This window comes from Sorex fumeus, unplaced genomic scaffold, assembly GCF_029834395.1.
Source record: "Sorex fumeus unplaced genomic scaffold, SorFum_2.1 ptg000265l, whole genome shotgun sequence".
Taxonomy (NCBI): Eukaryota; Metazoa; Chordata; class Mammalia; order Eulipotyphla; family Soricidae; genus Sorex; species Sorex fumeus.
The window spans coordinates 11,717,294-11,737,877 of record NW_026606322.1 but is presented as its reverse complement, the minus strand read 5'-3'; the positions used below and the strand labels follow the sequence as shown (position 1 = coordinate 11,737,877).

At 41.9% G+C, this 20,584-nt stretch overlaps 1 protein-coding gene and 1 pseudogene across 5 annotated transcripts in view; one reads left to right on the top strand and one right to left on the bottom strand.

Annotated features, from left to right (window-relative positions):
- Positions 1-20,584, top strand: part of CD200 (CD200 molecule) — a 220,773-nt gene that overhangs the window by 63,021 nt on the left and 137,168 nt on the right. The gene's annotated exons all lie outside the window — the stretch shown is intronic.
- Positions 6,775-8,095, bottom strand: LOC130018548 (RNA-binding protein 39-like; annotated as a pseudogene).

The window sequence follows — 20,584 nt, the reverse complement described above, 5'->3', positions numbered from 1 at the left end:
TTTTATTTTATTTATTTATTTTGGTTTTGAGGTTTTTGTTTTCGGGATAGGAGGGCACTGGGCTGCGAGGGGGAACTACGTTGCTTTTGGTGCTTTGGGGGACCTACCTGCAAGCTGGCAGAGGGACTCAGCCTTCTGGGCTCCCAGCGGATGGGTGTACAGGCTCTCTCCTTCAAGCTCCTACTTCATGTGGCTCAAATGAAAAAGAGGGCTATTTATTTCCTTCGGCAGGGTTTTTTTTTTTTAAGATAACTAAGTTGAAAATGGAAAGAAAAATTCAAGTACTACCTCAAGGTGTTTTTTTTTCCCCATTCTGGTGTTATTTGCAAGACCACGCAGCTGACATTTCATTTTCTCATAACAAAGGAGAATGGTCTGGGAGCTGCCATCAGCCTCCATGCTAGATGCTTTGAATTCTCATGGGTATCTTTCAAGAAGAAGATGACAAAAAGAATGAGGGGAAAGAAGTGGAGGAGTTAATTTCTCTCTCCAAGCCTGTGGGACTGCATGGCCTGTGATCAGGACTGAATGAAGAAAACCTGGACAGGAAATATATGCATAGGAACAATATAGAGGCCAGATAGGAAACTGTCCAGTGCGACGTGGGCATCTCCATTTCTATTGTACTTCTCATGGAAGGTTTGATGAATGAATTTTTAAACTACCTAACAGTTATTGACATTTAGCATATTAGTAGGCACTGTATTGAGTGCTTTAAATGCTTATTTTCATAGGAACTTAATAGATAACAAAACAATTTAACAGTTTCTCTTCCAGGAGTATTACATAAACTACCTTATAACGAATTATTTGAAATTCTATTTTGCCTACTCGGATACTCGGATTGGAGTCGAGCATCCTCCACCCAGATCCTCCAAATTCCAGTAGGCGGGGGTCACACCCACTACCTGGTCCCCTGGCGCTGTGTAATCCCATCAACGGCCAAGACTCAGAGACTATAAAATCCAGTTCCGGACGAGAACAGTGCAGTCTTCTGCCCCCGCGCCTGGCTGTTCCTCGCCTGGGCCCCTTCGAGGGGAGCGGGTTGATCTTTCCTCCCCGCCCCAACCAGGGCTCCGGCAGCCGAAGGCCTCCAGGACCAGCCACCACCATGCTGAGACCACTCTCTGCACACATGAAGGTACTGGCAGAGGGACAAATCCACACGGGTTCCGGGGCCGAGATCTCCCAGCCTACTCGGATTGGAGTCCAGCATCCTCCACCCAGATCCTCCAAATTCCAGTAGGCGGGGGTCACACCCACCACCTGGCCCCTTGGCGCCGTGTAATCCCATCAACGGCCAAGACTCAGAGACTATAAAATCCAGCTCCCGGAACCGGGCGCCGCGAATATGTGGATAAGGATATCTTTTTATGACACCTTTTTATCTCATTCCTAGTTTCGACAAACTTGCAGGCTATCGAATGTAGCCTGCCCACAGGGCAGAGTCTGGCAAACTCCCCGTGGCGTACCCAATATGCCAAATACCAGTAACAAAGATGGGTCTCATTCTCCTAAAGAGCCTTGAATATAATCTCAGGGCTAGGATGAAAGAGACGTTACTGGGGCCTGCTCGAGGCAATCGACGAATAACAGGATGATGAAATGAAATGAAATTTTGTACATCTCCAAGTGTTAAAGAGAGTTGTAGGAACTCACACATCTGGAATTTGTGCTATTCCAAAATCAAGCTGGCCAAATAAATGGGTGTATATTAAGTTCACTTGGATTTTATCACTATGGTTTTGTTTCTCCTGGATTTCTGGCTCTCACTTTACCCATGTTGGGCTTTGGTGTTTGTCTGCTTTCTCTAGTGCCTTTAAAGAGAATTTTCACTGTCAGTGTGGATCTATTCTACATTCTTCGTTACAGCCTTTTGTATAAATCCCACCACGCTCCTGCCCCAGTCTCTCTGAGCGCCCCCCCCCCCCCAGTCTCACACTGCTCCTCGTTCCCGTCTCCTTCTGTTTCTCCCGCTCATCTCCCCGTGCTCCATCTCACAGCCTGGTCTCCCTCTCACCACGTGCCTGCTCCTGTCTCTTTCTACATTGTTCTCCCTGTGTTCCCCCTTGTTAGTCTCTCCGCACTCCATCTTGCTGCCCTGCTCTTTTTATCTCTCGTCTCTCCAACTCCCTGGTCTCTCTCGGCTCTCTTCCTTCCTAGCCCTCATGGCTCGATTCCAGCTCTCTGGATTCTGCCTGTCTCCCACTCCTCCCTCCACCCCAACTTGTCTCTCTACACCTTGCTCTCTAGGTACGTGCTACACCCAGTCTGGTAGCAAAATCACATAAGAAAACCCTTCTTGACTGCCTGGCTCAAAGGCAGAAACATCACCTAGGAGTATTTAAAGCCTTTTCTGACTGCCCATGGGCAAAATACCTCTCAAGGTGTTTTTCTCCTTTCCTCGGTCAATCAAAATCTTAATACTAGTTAATTTTGTATGGACACAGTAAGAGATACATTGAGGCTTGTAGGGCAGTTCTCCTGGGAACATCTTGCCACAGAGTCAGACTACAGTGCTCAGCTGGATTAATTATTCCTAACCCTAGCAGGGTCCAAATATAGTTATTACTTTTCAGATCATGACAGCATTTGTTCATGACCAAGCTCTTATCTTATAGTTAAGAATTAGGCACTTTGGCCAGGCCCATCTTGATGCCAGGGTAGCACATAGCTCACACATTGCCTTAGATCCATCCACTCCCTCATCAGGACACTACTTTTGGTGGTGCTAGGAAGTAAGGGCAGCTGAGGCTTAGGTCGAGAGAACAGGTGCCCAGGAGGAAAATCTCATTTAGCATCAAACGACCTTACAAAAGCATAGCATTTACTACTGTCTTCCTGTGCCCCTACAAAAAGGACATTGCTCTGAATAAACTATGCAAAGTACTTAAGGAGAAGAAAAAAAATAATATACATACAAGTTAGCAGAGCACAAAGAAAGAAGTTACAAATAAACACAGAGGAATGGGAGCCCTGTGATGGGAGCAATCCAATAAACCTAAACTACCTGAGGCTATGCAGGAAGGACAAACCAATGCAATCCAACAGACTTTGAGGGAATGTATATTATAATGTGACAGAGAGGATGATGGTTTTTAAAAAATAGAGTGGAATAAGAAAGCTTTTATTTTTGAAGTAATCGTTTGCAATAGCAAGAGACTAATTGCTTCGATTTAAAATCTAAAATGCTCTATGACTTGACTTGTTTCCAAAAAGAGTTGATGGGAAGAATGCAAGATGGCAGAAGAAGCAGCTTTTCCTACTGAGGAAGAAATGTGTGTTTGTTAGGTCTGGAGAGATACGAGTGACAGAGTAATGTCCAAGCTTATACCTCAGTGCCCTGAAGAAGGGGGCTTATGCCTTCCCCCACATGCACAATTCCTTTCAGAAGAAAAATCTTACATTTGAAAAGTAAAAGAATTTAGTAAAAGGAACTTGTACATGCAGGTGTTAAAATTCAAGAGTGAAAGCACACATACGTTGCTTTTTTGATGTGGGGAGGATATGAAAAGTAGCAGCTCATTCATCAAAGCAAGGAAACAGTGTGCAACAGAGGTCAGTGTGTGGGGATCTAGGTAGAAAGACCTAGAATATAACTTCACCCCTCAGACAGAAACAGGGAGCAGAGAATTGGGAAAACATGAGAAAAGTAGAATAAATATCTTGTAAATGTTTTTCACTGCATAAAGACAAGTCCAAGATGATGAAAAGGAAGACATTCATTTGGGGAGTGTCATGGTGAATAGATGATTGTAATTAAGAATCATCTGCAGCCCTTTTTAATTGCTTAGCACCATCTAATGCCCAACATCTAATGCCCAGGAATTGTCAAGGGGAGACAACCAGGAAAGGCTGCAGGCGGCTGAGAGTCAGGGAGAAAGTTCAAAGGGCTGGAATATGTGTGGGTTTGACTTTGGACCTGTCTGTAGAGCAGTGTCAAGTCTCGAGTACCACTGCATGTGGCTCCCCAACGAAACGAGCAAAAACCAGGAAAAATGAAAGGGAAACTACATTTCTTGCTTCTTGCCTGTAACTCATGGAATGGACATACCATCCTGTAGACCAAGTGAACGTGAGCAGGGTCTATTGCAGATAGAAGTCATCTGTTTACATTCCACCCTCGTTTTATAACAAAATGCAAAAGTGATGTGCACAACCACACATGTTTGAACAGTTCAAACATGTCTCTTAGGTTTGAAATTAAACAGAAGGTGAAAGAAGCCCATCCCTAGTGTTTAAAAGGTACAGTTTATATCAGATCTGTAGAATTTGCTGGGACATCTGCCTCACAGACTTCCAGTCGATCTTGCATTTCTGAAAATTGCCTCCCTCCCAACTTTCATTGTTAAATCAATAAATAGAGTTTATGTTAGACGTGGAAGCTTTCTAACTTTTATGTCTCTGTGATCTTGTGAAAATTTGTTTTCTCCAGTGATCTTGTATCTGTGAGACATTACTCTTGAAAATGATGGTTGTTGGAGCAAGGCCTTAACTTGCTCTGGATTACTGTGATGGAGGAGGCACATCTCTGCTTCTCCCTTCTCGTTTCCTGAGCAAACTGTTATTATTCCCATTTATAGTCCCTGGTTCCACTTGCAGAAAACCAATTTTCTCTGTTGTTCACTACAATATTCCCTACAAAGACAATCAGATGGAAGCTTCCTTGACTTATCTATATGCAAATGCCCATTTCTAAGCTTTCTTTCATCAGGTGTTGAGATCTATTTGCAGACTGATTTGCATCTTGCCAATAGAGATGCTAGGTAGGGCAAAAGGTAAAGAAACCTGATTCCCCTGCTAGGAGCCAGCAGAGACAGTTTCTGGTATGCAGGCAAGGGCCATTCTTGTTTGTGATGTGACAGCTCATTTGAACAAGTTACTGAAATATGGATGTGATTTACGTAGTGAGTGGGATTTGTTTTAACTGCTGACAGAACTTGTTTATTCCTGTAGAAATTTGCGCTTTGGTGGTGGGTGTGGTATCAGTAACATTATTCCTTAATTGCTTTGCACTTCATTCCCCTCGATTGTTTTTTTTTTCAGTTTTGGGAACACACCCTACTGTTCTCAGGATACACTCCTGGCTCTGTGTTTTGCAATCATTCCTGGAAGTGCTTGAGGGACCATATGTGATACTGGGTTAAACCAGGGATGATCACATGAAAGACAAGCACCTTAACCCTGATACTTTCTCTAAGGCCCATTGCATTCTTACAAAGCTGTGTATACACACACACACACACACACACACACACACAGTAGTAATGGTACCATTCCGTAGATAAAATGTGAAAAAAAATCTAAATTAAATGGGCACTTTTTCCTGTTAACATTTTTATTTTTCCAGGTAATACGCTGTTGGAGTACACGGAGCTTAGGTTTATCAGATTGTACCCATCACAGTGCTCCCGAGTCACTCCCATTACTTTGTCTGTCTGTAACCTCTTCTATGCTCTCTTCCCCAACCAATTTGTAAGGTGTCATCCTTCTTAGACACTGAAGCTGTACTGTAAGTCAATATTGCCTTTCTCCTCTCCTTATGTCTTTGAGCAGTTTACTTTAATGCAATGTCCTTTTGTATAGATACAGGAAAACAATTAATTAATGTTATGCTTTATAACTTAGGAATTGATTGGCTTTGAATATTATTCACTCCTGGGCATCTGCCTTCTCAACTTAAGCCTCAGTTGCCCTCACTTCCTAGAATTCCAAGGGCAGGGTCCCGACGTGGGACTGGATGGAACCAGGGCAAGCCGGTAAATTATGTGCTACCCTGGCATCGCGATGGGCCAGGCCAAGGTGCCACGATTCTTAACTATAAGTTAAGAGGTTGATCATAGGCAAATGCTGTCATGATCCAAAAGTAACGACGAGACTAGGGCCCTGCTGCTAGGAATAGGAAAGATATCTGGCCTGAGCACTGCAGTCTGAGATCGAGATGGCCCTAGGAGAGCAATTCTATAAGCCCAAAGTATTTCTTACTGTGTCCATACAAAATGATTAATATTATGTATGCTTATATGTTGGTTGGACAAGGAGAGGAGAAACACGTCCTAGAAGCAGCTTCCTGTGTGTCCTGACTAGCTTGGATGAGACTGCTTTCTCCCCTTCAAACTGTCTTCAGTAAATGATTCCAGTATATTGAGACAGTTTCCCCTTTCTCTCAGAGCCCTAGCTGGTCTTAGATATGCAGATCTCAGGTGGTAGCCAGGATTGATCTTTAGGATGTAGATTCCCAGCTCTAGCCAGGCTGGTCTTTGGGATGCAAATCAAGGTGCTTGCAGCTTGTGAAAGTGCTTGTGAAAGGTTTCAGCTTGGCTTTGTATCTTCTTTCCGGAGGCCAGTGTTATTGGCCTGTGGATGTAAAGAAACAATGTATGGTTTGCCTCCTCAACTTTCTTTCTGTAACTCCTTTTGATGACATCATTATATTGCGCCCTTTAGAGGTACTATGATCTATATAAGGGAGATTTCAGGGCTCTCTAGGGGGACACGTGCACCAGAGAACCTGGGAAGATGGGGCTGAGGACAGAAGCGGAGAGAACAAAGGCGCACGTGCTCGAGGATTCCTGAGGCCTCCATGACATACATCTCTTCCATGTAATAAACGGCTACTAAGACCAACTAGCTTGGCCTCGTTTCCTTCCTTCACCTGACCATCGCCTTCGACCTCGCTGGAGTGGGGAAACGGCAAGACCGCCGGCCCTTTTTATTTTTTGTGTGTTTACACAATACGCATTGTATACAAATGACAGTAGACTCTTGTCTCTTTATTTTTATCTAAATAAAAGATCACACAAGATGAATTCTCAAGAAAGAAAAAAGCTATATACAGAAGGCACTTTATCTTCCTTCATTGTCTACTTGGAACCAGAACTTGTGTTGTTGTCATAGAATCAGGGAAGAGGTTGTGGTATGTTGCAAGAGGTACATATGCTGCTGTTATTATTTTTCCAGCAAACCACCTGCCATGCGACGCGTTTACTGCAGCAATGGCAGCAGCAATGAATGGGCACTTCACAGACACAGTGCCCTGAGCTGAATATTTATCAACATAAATATGAATAACTCCACCATGTGTATTACATTCTTCAATCACATCATCTTTCATCTCGGTATTCCATCCGACTTTTTCTTCTGTTTGAGGGTTAAACATGTTAGAGAGTTAGAAGTATTGGGTTGCAAGTGGTTGAACAGAAGCAGCTGAGCTAAAGCTGAAGCTTCCGTCTATTGAGAAAGTCTTGTTTGCCAATCTGCCACAGCACCAAATGCCAAAGAGCCACTCATTTGTAGAGCTTTCTCTGCTGCTGGTGGATCTTGTAAACCTGTACCCTTGCCATTAAATAGAGGTGATCAGTTGTTCCCAAATCAATTCCAGTCCTTTCCAGTTCATCACTGTCCAAAAATGAGCTAGCACTGGAAGCATCAGTTCATTCAGTAACATGGCCAACTTTCATTGGCCTTCCTGCTAACTCAAATCCTTTAAGATGTTCCAAACTTCTTGGCACATTCTGAATCAGAAAATGTAGTAAATCCATGCCCCTTGGATGGTCCTGTTTCACTATCCATCATGAGCTGGATACTTTCAGTCCTTTCAAAAGGCTTAAAGATTCCCCGAAGCATATTTTCTGTTATGTTAAAATGTAAGGAGCCCACATAAAGCCTCATAGGTCCAGCACTTCCCTTTTGTGGATTGTTTGCCATTGCTGCAGCTCTGTTCTTTTCGGCCTGGGATGCCTATATTATGATGGACACGTTGGCCAGTTAATCCTATAGCTAGAGGAACAGAGCTAACGTCAACAATTTCCACATAAGCAATTCCTTTAGAACGTCTTGAATTTCTGGCAGAAATCATCCTCACATCTTAAACCTTTCCTACTGTAGAGAAAAACTCTTCCAAACGCCATGGCCAAATTCTAGCTGCTAACTGCATGCAGAAAACTGTCCTTGCATCTCTTTTCTCAGGAGTTAGATTATCAATTCGTTCCCTTGTAGGGTTCTTGTCTTTTCTGAGTGGACTTTGGCTTCGAGAACGTCATCTGCTTAATTTGACGCCATGAGGCAACCCAATCTTTCCTCAGATGGCACTGTTAAATTTTGGTCCGGATAAAGACTTCTGTAGTGGCCTCTAAATCTGCGATCTCAACTTCTTGAACGACTTCATCTTCTTTCTTTGCTTCTACTTCTCTTATTTTCATGACTTTTACTCTTATTTTGTTCTCTATCTCGACTTTGTTTCTGTTCCTTACTTTTGCTTCTTTTTCGTTCATGACTACGACTTGTGCTCTTGATTTTTTTCCTCCTTCTGGAATCTTGAGACCCACACTCCAATCACAAGGAGATGTAGAGCTTTTCAAGGAGGCAGAAACTTTTGCCTAAAATTTCAAGAAAATTCACCCGACTGTCAAAAATGTATAAGATAGGTAGCATGACAGAAAATAAGGCTATGCTTATTACTTAAATAGAAGTTATCAAAGCAATGCCAAGAATGGCAACATTCCAACTTTGTTGCCTAAAAACCTGAAATTCTCTCTTAAACAGTTCAATGATAGCACTAATTCTATTTCCTAAATAAAATCAACTAGAGGAAAGTAAAAATTCCATCCACCGCAATAATTTAAAGCTCTAAGTTTTTGCTCAGCTCATAGAGGTCCTGTGGCCAGAGGCAGACAACCTCCTTTATTACTTTAAGCCACAACTTATTCTGCCAAAGGAAAGAACTTAGAAATTGGTGAGCTACCTTCAACTTCAGACTTTTCTGAGTCCCCACTCACATTTGAAGGCAACCCCAGAGAGGCAATAAGACAGAGAAAGAACAGACTGAGTTTTTTTTTTTATTTCATCTACGGAATCTTTTATTTGTGACATTTCTGTGCGTAGTTTTCCAATTTCTGCTCTCATTTCTTTCTGTAATTTTTCGATTGTTTCTCTCATGTCCTCTTTTAATTTGCTGGATATCTGTCCTACTGTTTCATTGAGTTCATTGAACATCTTTATTACTTCATATGTGAATTCTTTGAGAGTAGGTGAGTGGCACCTACTGAGGCTTCTGGACTGTTTCATTGTCCTCCCCACGTGGTGGGGATTTGCGTTGTCTCTTCACGGTATTGTAGAGTTATGGAGACTGAGATTGCTGGGTATGAGTAAATCACCTACAACCGCGTGAGTGGCGGCCGACCCCAATTAGGCCACGGCCACTTCTACAGAAATCATGTCCACTTCTGAAGAGGTCACGCTTCCTGTGGGTCCCTATTGTTTGAGGGATATACAATCTTGGGAAGGAAGAAGACCCACACAGTGTTGGGTATCTAACAGGAAGAGACTCAGGGATGGTGTGCGTCACAGGGTCCTAGAGGATGCCTGGGGTGCGTGTGCCCACAATACACTTTTAAAGTTATGAAACTATGTTCATAAAACATACAGTTTTGTAACTTTTGTAAGCCAAACTACCTCAATAAAATTTGGAGTACTACAGAAATGTAATCTTTGAAGAATATAATATTTTTTAGTCCCAGAATCCCCATATTGCTTAGTATTATTCTGAATAAATGAAGAAATGGATTATTAGAAAGGAAATTTATTTAAATCTCCAATTAGGTTCTTCTATTTAGGAATTTCTATCCATTTAGGTTCTCCTATCCAAAATGTTGGCACAATGAGTAGTTGTATAATCAGAAATCAGGGTGAACCTCCACTGTGCGTGAGGTTAGTGAACAAGGTAGATGATGGTATTCCCAGTAAATTGCCCACAAGTCATTTTAGTGAGATGATTTTTTTTTTTGCTCATGTGAAAAAGATCCCTGTGGCGTCTTTGGTATGCCAAAAACAGTAATAATAACAGGTCTCATTCCCCTGACCCTGAAAGAGCCTCCAATTGTTGGGAAAGACGAGTAAAGAGAGCCTGCTAAAATCTCAGACTGGGATGGTATAGAAACGTTACTGGCGCCCGATCGAGTAAACCGACCAACAATGGGATGACAGTGATGACAGTAACAGTGAAAGGGACAGTGAAAAAAGGAGGCTTAACTTTTTTTATTTTCAAAAATTTATTATTTATTTATAATACTTATTGAATCACCATGAGATACACAGTTGCAAAGTTGTTCATGGTGGGTTTCAGTCATACAACATTTCAACATCTATTTCTCAACCGGTATATATTTCCCACTATCAGTGTTCCCAATTTCCCTCTCACCACTCTCCATGCCCCCCTCTCCCCACCAGCCTGCCTCTATGGCAGGAACTTTTCTTCTCTCTCTCTGTCCTTTCGGGCATTATGGTTTGCAAAACAGGTCCTGAGAGGATGTCATGTTTGTTCCTTTACCTATTTTCAGCACACACTTCTTATCCAGAGTGATCATTTCCAACTATCATTGTCATAGTGGCCCTTCTCCATCCCAGCTGCCTTCACCCCCAGCACTTGAGGCAGGCTTCCATGTAGGCTGTAGAATCAGAGAGACTCCTTTAACCACCTTGTTCCATGTACTTTAAACAGGGTGAACTCACAGTTGGTCTGTTGAATGTTCTGTGGTCAGAGAGGAGCAGTAACTGAGAAGAAATTTGTCTTTTTCAAGCCACTTAATTTGTATGGATGTGGCTCAAGCACTTTCAGTTGGATTAAAGAATATTCCTGCAGTTCAACAACCTCTCCTGCTTGTTTATAACGATCCATACAAGGCTGTCCATTTTTGGGGAGAAAATGGTATACCATTTCCTAAATGGAATTGTTTCATTCTCTTAATATTAAAAACTGCCAAGTGACAAATTACCTATAGCAAGGATTAACATCAGTGATAAAGAAGAAGTGATGCTAGTCTACCTTCAGACCTAATCTCTTCAGATCCCGAATAGCCAGTATTGGGAAAAAAAATCAAACCAATGCTGTGCTTCAGAAAACTTGACTATCTCTTCAGTAGACAGTCTCAAGGACTTCATTATGCACCACTTACTCTTTTCCCCTTTAACTTTGTTCTTAATTACTTTGTCTTCTGTTTTAACATTGATTTCTTCCTTTTCCTCCTCATCTTCTGGAAAATCAGGGCAGAAAACACAGAGTTCTAGTTCTCTTTTCAGTTTGTCAGCACATGCCTTTCATAGGCATTGTCATAGGCATTCCAAAGGGAAACAGACAACTATCCTCTTTCAATCTCTGGTATTGCAAACTCACTTTGGGATAAAGGAAATGTGTATCCCAAATGAAGTTGCTGGTTCATGTATGGATATGGGAATTTTACAAAGTGCTTGCTTCTGCCAGCCTGCTTCCTCAATATATATGCATTGACCTCAAATCCTTTCTCTGTATCCCATTTCTGTTGGATTTCGTTATCAGTCTTCTTCAAAAAGTTTACATTGGCTGTTCCTTTCCTTTCCCACCTCCCAGCTGCCTCACCCAACCCACTAGAGTGAGGTCAGTGACCCCATCTCAGATTAATGGTTGCAGCCTTTCCCCACCTTTCTGAGAAAAAGAAACCTTCAAGGATAAATTATAAAGCACTGAAACTGAAGTGAAACAATCACGGGAGTTAATGAGTAACAACTTAAAAATACGTGGCACATGACACAACAGGACCTCGGTAAGAATATAAAATGTGTCATGTGTTTGAAAGATGTCACCACTGCATTTCATGGATTTTCTTCTCCAGATTATTTTCCTGTTCTTCATGCTTCCTATGAAGTTACAAGGATCAGGTAATTATTCAATTTTTCTTTCAAAGGCATATTTATGGAACTCAATGCAAGTAAATAGCTGCTTGTAATTTATTTACTTTTATAATGGCAAGTGCATAGGACGTTTGTCTGGGCATTGACATTAATCATGTAACTATATTGCAGACAACTAACAGATTTATTTGACTAACTTTGAAACAGTGAATGAAAGAAAGGTATTAGTGCACCCAATAACTGCTATAGAGTCTAAAAACAAATGAGAAACAAACTTTTTTGGGAATTACATAGTGAATATTTTCAATATTTCTTACAGTTTTTTGAAATTTTTAATTTGTCTTGTTTTTGAGATTGCTTTGTTTTTTTGAGTTTTTTTTAACTTTATGCTTTCAAATTTGCTGATATTTTCTTTGTGGGTTTACATTGTAACCTAAAAATAAAGAGCCACAAAGAGAGATAAATAAATGTTAATTTAAATAATTACAATTTGGATACCACAAATTCAAATTTTGATTTCAGTTTTTAAATTTAATAAATGGTAGTTAATTATGCTGTAAGTACTAGAAACACTAAAATATAGGGTATCGATTATGAAGAAATAGGAATGCTTATTTTCTAATCGATAGGGCTAACGAAATTGTTACAAAAAGAGTACAAAATCTGAGTGGGGAAGCACAAGGTAAGGTAGTATTAAGAGGGTCTTCCTTCTCAATCTTCTGTTTTTTTTTTAGATCCTCCACAGACAATAAAGCACAAAATGAATGAGACAGCCATATTGGGAGGAAATGTGACCATTTTCTGTAATTTGACAACTCCAGCAGATGTTGTGCAAATCACCTGGCAGAAGATCCAAGACTCTTTGCCACAAAATATTGGCACATATAGCAGAATATTTGGCGAAAACATTCTTCCACCATATCAAGATCGACTGCGATGCAAGGCCATAGAACCCAATTGCTCATTTATAACTATCCAGGAAGTGAAACTTGAAGATGAAGCCTGCTATAAGTGTCTGTTTAATGTGTTCCCTCGGGGCAGCCATGCAGGACAAACCTGTCTGAACATTTTAAGTAATGTTTAATATAAAGTTGAAACTATGGGATGGTATTTTATTCAAATAGATTCAGATAAAGAATTCTAGAGAAAAGATATAATAAAGGACAACCATGAGAGACGACTAAATACCATATATTGTTAATGGCTGAATCAATCACCTGCTGTTGTACCATGAAATGCCAGGTGCCAGGCATAACATTTATGTTCTCTCATATAATATTTTTATTACATATAGTGTACTGACTTTCAGTCTGTAAAATTTATGGTTGTTTAATATTTTACTGATAATATGAAGTACATGAATGAAAAAGTAAATGAGAAAAATATAGTAGGTGATAAAAGAGAGAAAGTAAGTCAATATTAATAGAAATTTCTCAATATTTAGGGGCCAAACCAATATTACAGTGGTGGGGTATTTACCGTGCACATAGCTAGGTTTGATCCCCAGCATCCCATATGGTCCTCTGAGCACTGCCAGGAGTAATTCCTGGACACAGAGCAGGAGTAAGCTCTGAGCATCACTGAGTGTGGCCCAAAGCCATCCCCAAAAAACTTTTTTCTTAAATATAAAACTAATAAATATTGATTACTTATGTTATCATAATGTTACCTTTACTATGCTGTTATAAATTCAAATATTGGGGATCTACATAATGTACTAATAAGGTATAATTTTTAAAAAATTTTGTTAATTTTGTTAAAATTTTGTGGAGCGATAGCACAGCAGGTAGGGCATCTGCCTTGCACGCAGCCAACATGGCCGACCCGAGTTCGATTCCTCCACCCCTCTCGGAGAGCCCGGCAAGCTACCGAGAGTATTCGATATGCCAGACACAGTAACAACAAAGTCTCCAATGGAGACGTTACTGGGCCCGCTCAAGCAAATCGATGAAAGGAGGGCCTTTACTTTACTGTACTTTGTTAACCCTCAATTTGAAATATTGTGGATATAGGAGATAAAATTATTTGTAAAGGTGAGCAAAGATATCAGGGAGGTACATACTTTCAAATTTTAGAGTCAGATAGAAATATTGGTTAGCCAATGTTTAACAACACAGAAATCTGGAATGACTTATTTTTATGTTCAGTCTTGTTTCATCTACTTCCCTTCAGCTATATCTGTATTACGAATGGAACTCCAGACCAACCATGACACTGAAGATGTTAGATTAATTTATTCGGCTGTTGGAAAACCTGTTCCAAAGATATCTGTTTTCCCTTCAAAAGTCTTGACTAGCCCACCAGAGGAATTCCTTGCTGAGAATCCAAATGGCACAGTGACTATCACTAAAACATTTAACATCTCGTTGGAGCATGTGAAGCTACTAAACATCCAACAGCTGATTGTACACATGGATCATCCTCTAAGGAAAGAAGATAAGGTTTTCCTTCTGCCAGTGAGGTCAGATGGTAAGTAGAGCAAATAATTAGCAGAACGATTCAGTATTGACATAATAATAAAATAATGTCTTGAAGAAATGTAAATCAACATACTATACACAAACAGATAAATGACAAACAATTAAGATGTTTTCTCTCTTGGTCTTTGTATTCGCTTATGGCATATTTTTAAATTATTTCCTTAATTCCTTTCTAATGAATTTTCCCCAAAGTCAATCACATCTTCATCTACTTTTCCACCTTTAAATAGTTCACTTTTTCTCCAATTAAGTATTCTCCAGATTTGTCAATCTTCAAAAGCAAAGCTAACACCAGTTTTATGTTTAATCCACAGTAGACATTCTTAGCTGCCCAGTTATCCCAGGAAAAATCATCCTTCTAAACTCTGAAAATTGTATTTTCTGTTTAAAAGTCATAATAAAGCATTGCATGATTTTCACATAGGATAATTGAAACACCACCAAAAGTAATTTTACCTATTTTTCCCCTTAATTCGATCATTAAATTTTTGTATTTGGTGTAAGTGTTATCACTTTATAGTTTTATTTTAGTCTTTTATATGTGTATCTAGTTTTCTTTCTTCTGGAACATACACTCATATAGTTTCTCTTTGGAGTGGGTCAAGGATCCAGGCCTTGTTTTCTGGCAAGCTTTTCCTTAGCTTCAGTTTTTAATAAGTTCCTTGAGAACCCCAGACCAACCATGATATGCCCAAATTTTCTGCTTAATTTTCAGAATCTCAGCTGCATTATTTGAGATTTTGAGAACCTTTGTAAATTGCATTAGGGGAAAATCACACCTAAATATCAGACTTACTTTTATTCACTTATATCTTTTACTGGACTTTGTTTCTCTTACTTAGTATTCTTATATATCTTCAGAAAAACTTTAAAAACTATAATTAAGGGATATGGTGCCACCAGCAGGTCAATCTGTACCTGTGACGTGAGTGCATCAGCAGCCTGATGGCGCCTTCGGACTTCCAGATACCCCAAAATAGCTGCTGTGCTTTTGGCCAGAGCCCAAAAACTTGAGGCAAAGTTTGCCAAGAAAGTAAATGGCCAAAAGTTAGGTATGTGGGAGACACACCCACAAACCACCTCCGGCTTAGCTATATAATTGGAGGCATGACTTCTCTGGTTCCTGATTGAAATGCTTAACAGCCACGATCCCAGATATCAGAAACAAATCTCATAACCCAGCAGGTTTTTGCAGAAATCCCTCCAGATTTAATTGTTAAAATTTCGGTATTTCAGAATCGCACGGCCACTACTGCAGTCTTGCGACATCATATGTTATTCATAACCAGCAATAGAACTCAAATTGTCTTCTGTTGCCTTTTCAGCAGATCTGAGTGTTTGGGTCAAATCCCAAATAATAATGGTGGTCTGGTGTCAAAATATTGAATGTAATCAAAGTAAAGAGAGAGAGTAATATGGAAATCATCTGCCCCACAGCTAGGGGGAGGGTGTGGGATGGGGGTATACTGGGTTTTTTGGTGCTGGAGAATGGGCCCTGGTGAAGGTATAAGTGTTTCATTGTATGACCGAGACTTAAACCTGAAAGCTTTGTTAACTGCTGTCACAGTGATTCAATAAAGAAAATTATAAAAAATGAAAAAAAAGTAAGGTGGAGTTCATGCCCAATTCAATGGCTAATCAGTGGCTGAATAATAGCAGTACTCCTACATAAAAAAGGACATTTCCAGTCATAGCAACATAAATCGGACAGTTAGTAGGCATTAGACAGGGGTTCTGGGTAGCGATGGGCAAGGCAGATTATTCCACCTGAATAACAACTTGTAGGGTTTTTATGTTGTTTTGCATTAGAGTATTTTTAAATGTTTAATTCAACAGAAATACACAGAGTTTCTTTGTCAACATTAAAACAAAACACCTCAGCCATAAGTGAAAAGTCCTATGAATGCCCAACCCTCGTTTTATTCCCTTCCTTCCCTGCTGTTTAATGTACATTTTTTTCATTTATTTATAATGTACGCAATGACTTGGGGTCTCGTTGGGGTGGGGAGGACAGGACCGGCTCCACCCCCATCCCGTGAGGCCCAAAATGTCTCATCAAAGCGGGCCCAAACTTGACTGTCCAATGGCCTCTGGAGGATGGCGGCCACCGAACCGCCTGGGGGAAGCAGGCGGAGGGACAATACCCTTTCCCACCTGGGGTGACCCAGCGACAGTAACCTACTGTGGGGTCCAGACACATTTCTGCCAAAAGCCTTTGGATTTTGACATTTGGTTGAGTCTCTGGGATCATGGCCGTTAAGCAGCTTGGTCAGGAGCCAGAGAGGCTGTTCATGGGCGATGACTTGGGGTCTCTTTGGGGTGGGAAGGACAGGACCGGCTCCACCCCCATCCTTCCTGTGAGGCCCTGAGTGTCTCGTCACTGTGGGCCCAAACCTGACTGTCCAGTGGCCTTTGGAGGATGGCAGCCATTGGGCCGCCAGGCGGAACAGGCCAAGGCATAAAACCTATTCCCACCTGGATTGGCCCAGCACCGGTAACCTACTGCAGGGTTTGGACGCAATTCTGCCAAAAGCCACTGGGTTTACAGATTTGTTTCTGAGTCTCTGGGATCATGGCCATTAAGCAGCTTGATCAGGAGCCAGAGAGGCCATTCGTGGGCGTTGACATGGGGTCTTGTTGGGACCGGGAGGACAGGACCGGCTCCACCCCCATCCTTCCTGTGAGGCCCTGAGTGTCTCGTCACTGCGGGCCCAAGCCTGACTGTCCAATGGCCTCTGGAGGATGATGGCCAACGAGCTGCCAAGGGGGAGCAGGCAGAGTGAGAACACCCTTTCCCCCCTGGGGTGGCCTCGCGACAGTAACCTACTCTGGGGTCCGGACGCATTTCTGCCAAAAGCCGCTGGGTTTACAGATTTGTTTCTGAGTCTCTGAGATCATGACTATTAAGCAGCTTGATCAGGAGCCAGAGAGGCCGTTCGTAGGAGATGACTTGGGGTCTCTTTGGGGTGGAGAGGACAGGACCAGCTCCACCCCCATCCCCTGAGTCTCATCACTGCGGGCCCAAACCTGACTGTCCAGTGGTCTCTGGAGGATGGCAGCCACTGGGCCGCCAGGGGGAACAGGCCAAGGCACGAAACCTATTCCCACTAGGGTTGGCCCAGCACTGGTAACCTACTGCAGGGATTGGACGCAGTTCTGCCAATAGCCGCCGGGTTTCGAGATTTGTTTCTGAGTCTCTGGGATCATGGCCATTAAGCAGTTCAATCAGGAAGCAGAGAGTCCATGCCTCCAATTATATAGCTGAGCTGGAGGTGGTTTGTGGGTGTGTTTCCCATACCTAACTTTTGGCCATTTACTTTTTTGGTAAACTTTGCCCCAAGTTTTTGGGCTCTGGCCAAAGGCACAGCAGCAATTTTGGGGTATCTGGAAGTCTGAAGGCTCCATCAGGCTGCTGATGCACTCATCTCACGAGTACAGATTGACCTGCTGGGGGCACCATACCCCCTTAATGTACAATTTTAAGGGTTTTTTTAAAATTTTTTTAGGTAAAGGTAAAAGATAAAGGCCCTCCCTTTGATCATCGATTTGCTCGAGCGGGCCCAGTAACGTCTCCATTGGAGACTTTGTTGTTACTGTGTCTAGCGTATCGAATGCGTCATGGGGAGCTTGCCAGGCTCTGTCGTGCGGGCGAGATACTCTCGGTAGCTTGCCCGGCATTCCAAGAGGGGCGCAGGAATCGAACTCGGGTCGGCCATGTTGGCTGCGTGCAAAGCAAACGCCCTACCGCTGTGCTATCGCTCCTTTTTAATAGTGACACATCATGAGGTACAGTTGCAGATTTACACATTTTTGTGCTTGGGTTTCAATTATACAATGATCAAATACCCATCCCTACACCGGTGCCCATTTCCCACCACCACGGATCCCAGTATCCCTCCCACCCCCCATTCCCCCCATCCCACCCTGCCTCTGTGGCAGGGCATTCCCTTTTGTTCTCTCTCTCTTATTGGGTGTTGTGGTTTGCAAAAGAGGCAATGGGTGACAATCATGTTTGGTCTATAGTGTATTTTCAGCATGCTTCTCCCCTCCTGGGAGGATCCTCCCAACACCTTTATTTGGTGTTCCCTTCTTTATTTGAGCTCCCTTTTCCCCTAGTATGTGTGGTTGGCCTCCAAGCCATGGAGTAAAATTCCTGGTACTAATCTCGGCCATTCTTGGGTGTTAGTCTCCTATTTTTTTACTTTATGTTCCCCAGATGAATGCAATCTTTCTATGTCTATCCCTTTTTTCTGAGTCATTTCGCTTAACATGATACTTTCCATGTAGTACCACTTGTATGCAAATTTCGTGACTTCGTCTTTTCTAACAGCTACATAGTACTCCATTGTGTAAAGGCCCTCCCGTTGATCGTCGATTTGCTCGAGCGGGCCCAGTAACGTCTCCATTGGAGACTTTGTTGTTACTGTGTCTGGCATATCGAATACTCTCGGTAGCTTGCCAGGCTCTCCGAGAGGGGCGGAGGAATCGAACTCGGGTCGGCCATGTTGGCCGCTTGTAAGGCGAACGCCCTACCGCTGTGCTATCGCTCCAGCCCCATTGTGTAAATGTACCAAAGTTTCTTTAACCAGTCATCTGTTCTCAGGAACTCAGGTTTTTTCCAGATTCTGGCTATTGTAAAGAGTGCTGCAATGAACAGACAATTACAGATGTCACTTCGACTATACTTTTTTGCCTCTCTGGGATATATTCTCAGGAGTGGTATTGCTGGATCAAATGGGAGTTCAATTTCTAATTTTTTGAGAATCGTCCATACTGTTTTCCAAAAGAGCTGAACCAGTTGGCATTCCCACCAACAGAGAAGGAGTGTCCGTTTCTCACCAGATCCACGCCAGCACCGGTTGCTTTTGTTCTTGTGGATATGGGCCAGTCTCTGTGGTGTGAAGTGATACTCATTGTGGTTTTGATCTGCATCTCCCTGATGATTAATGATGTGGAGCATTTTCTCATGTGCCTTTTAGCCATTCGGATTTCTTCTTTGTGAAAGTTTCTATTCATTTCATCTCCCCATTTTTTGATGGCGTTGAATATTTTCTTTTTGTGGAGTTGAATCAGTACTTTGTATATCCTTGAAATTAACCCCTTATCAGATGTATAGTTGGCGAATATCCTTTCCCATTCTGTAGACTGTCTTTGTATTTTGGTCACTGTTTCTTTTGAGGTGCAGACGCTTCTTAGTTTAAGATAGTCCCATTTGTCTATCTCTGTTTTCACTTGCTTGGCCAGCGGTGTGACATCTTTGAAGACACCATTAGCTTCTATGTCATGGAGGGTTTTGCCAACTTTTTCCTCAATGTACCTTATAGATTTCGGTCTGATTTTGAGGTCTTCAATCCACTTAGATCTCACTTTTGTACATGGAGTTAGGCAAAGATCTGAGCCCATTGTTTTGATGTAGCCATCCAGTTCTGCCAGCATAATTTGTTAAAGAGGCTTTCCCTGCTCCACTTTACTTTTCTTGCCCCCTTAACGAAGATTAGATGCTCATGTGCTTGGGGGGAGATGTCAGTATATTCAACCCTGTTCCATTGGTCTACAGCTATGCCTTTGTTCCAGTACCATGCTTTTTAAAATTATTACTGCCTTGTAGTAGAGTTTGAAGTTAGGGAGATTGATTCCTCCCATTTTCTTTTTCCCAAGAATTGCTTTAGCTATTCGTGGGGGCTTATTGTTCCATATAAATTTCAGGAGTGTTTGCTCCACTTTGTTGAAGAATGTCATGGGTATCCTAATAGGGATTGCGTTGAATTTATACAGTGCTTTGGGAAGTACTGCCATTTTGACAATGTTAATTCTCCCGATCCATGAGCAGGGGATAGTTTTCCATTTCCTCGTATCCTCTTTTATTTCCTGAAGTAGCGTTTTGTAGTTTTCTTTGTACAGGTCCTTTACTTCCTTAGTTAAGGTGATTCCTAGGTACTTGATTTTCTGGGGCACAATTGTGATTGGGATTGTTTTCTTCATGTCACTTTCTTCTCTTTCACTATTTGCATATAGGAAAGCCATGGACTTTTGGGTATTGATTTTATAGCCTGCCACTTTACTATACAAGCCTATTGTTTCTAGAAGTTTCTTGGTAGAGGTTTTAGGATTCTCTAAGTATAGTATCATATCATCTGCGAATAGTGAGACCTTGATTTCTTCCTTTTTACCTGGATGCCCCTCATATCTTTTTCTTGCCTAATCGCTATTGCAAGTACTTCCAGTACTATATTGAACAACAGTGGAGAGAGTGGACATCCTTGTCTCATCCCTGATCTTAGAGGGAAGGCTCTCGGTTTTTCGCCATTGAGGATGATGCTTGCTGTAGGCTTGTGGTAGGTGGCTTTAACTATATTGAGGAAAGTCCCCTCTATCCCCATTTTGGCTAGGGTTTTCATCATAAATGGGTGCTGAATCTTGTCAAATGTTTGCTCTGCATC